The following is a 1635-nucleotide window of genomic DNA, read 5'->3' on the forward strand; positions in this document are numbered from 1 at the left end:
TTGAAGATAATTTTTCTTGATTTTTATCGAGAGTATTCTTAGGTAACTTCAGTTATCTATGATGTAATTAACTATAGGGGCTTTCCCATATAGGAAGCTTTTCCCGAACCCAGCATAATATAAACCCTATTTAATTCCTTATATTAAATAGGGGAATTTGTCGGCCAATACATTGGTTTCGCAGGTCAAACGGATGTCATAACTTTCTCTAGTTTATTTGATCGAGCCTCACCCTCAATTCTTGTGTTCATCCTTCGGGATAGATACAGGATTTGAGGTAGAGCGCTCTTTCATCTAAACTATGAAAATTATGGGGTCAGTTTGACTTCATCTTTTTTAAAATTAAAATTTTAAAAATGTCATTCCGAAGCGGGCAACGGGATTTCAATTCTGATGACCGACAGCTTCTTACGGGCAAACCCCACACCAAAAATAGTGTCGACATTCCCTTTTTTCAACATCGATGGGAATACATGCTGGTATTGTCTTTGCATACAGCGCAATGTATGACTCTGCGTCCGATGAGATATATGGCTTTGTACCCAACGGGACATATGGTTCTTCATTCATCAGGTAATCTATGGTCTGAAATCCATCATCAAAGGATACGTACTCCTCTAGTCCTCTAATGTATTGTAGTGCTTCAAGTGGAGGACATTACAGTCCGGGCACTCCACAAATGCTCCTGTAGCTGATGTATGTGCAGGTATCTCGGCGTTGCATGTCGGGCAACCCGTACAAAGAACATCTGAAACTGGTGTTATCTCCGGCTCTGTAACAAATCCGGACTCATTTTCTGTAGTAGGTAAACTGGAAGAGGTCTCTCTCATGTCTGGATGATATATGTTCCCCTCAGGAATAGGGGTGAGCAAATTTTCTGCCTCCTTCTGGCGTCTTCTCTCTTCGCATAAGAAAGCTCAATGCTTTCGATGTTTAGCGTTCCTACGTTGAGTTATCCGTAGTGGTGCATCTGGCAGTCTTTCATTATTGACAGCGACTAGGCCCCCGATTGGTTGGTGTAGCTATCATAGACGGTAGGCGACTAGTCTCCTCCATCGGGTCTTATTGTACTATCACATTTTTCCCCTTCAGTTAGAAACTGTTTCTGGTGCCGAACCTTAGCAGCGATGGTAGCCCTTCTTTTTCCTGAAGGCTAACCATATCCATTAGAGGACGGCCCCTCTCAATTCATGTCGACTTGACTGAAGTCCATGTCAAAGTCTATGGTGCCGCTCTGCGGCTCCCGCTCCTTTTCCTCGTTGAGTGCGAGGTTCCAGCCATCTTTAAAAGCAAAGATCAGCCTCTGGCCTGACATTTCTCTACAAACGATAGTAAAAATATCAGTGAGCTGAAACTTAGCATGAAAAAGAGTAAAACAAAGTGTTTATTAAAGAAAATTTTAGTTTATGTTGGTGAAAAAATTATTTATTTATTTATGTATTTTGTTCAATTTAGTAGAATATCAAATTTAAAGGTAGAAAAAAGCAGATTGAAATGTGTAATTTCAAAAATTTTCATTATATTGCGGTTAATTTTATTACACAATTTTTGGACCCAGTCACAGACGTTTGGCCAAATATATAACCCAAGAACAATCAAAATTTCAAATTTTCAAATCAAGCGATGTCAAGCAAT

This window comes from Phalaenopsis equestris, unplaced genomic scaffold (genome assembly GCF_001263595.1).
Source record: "Phalaenopsis equestris unplaced genomic scaffold, ASM126359v1 Scaffold000341, whole genome shotgun sequence".
Classification (NCBI taxonomy): domain Eukaryota; kingdom Viridiplantae; phylum Streptophyta; class Magnoliopsida; order Asparagales; family Orchidaceae; genus Phalaenopsis; species Phalaenopsis equestris.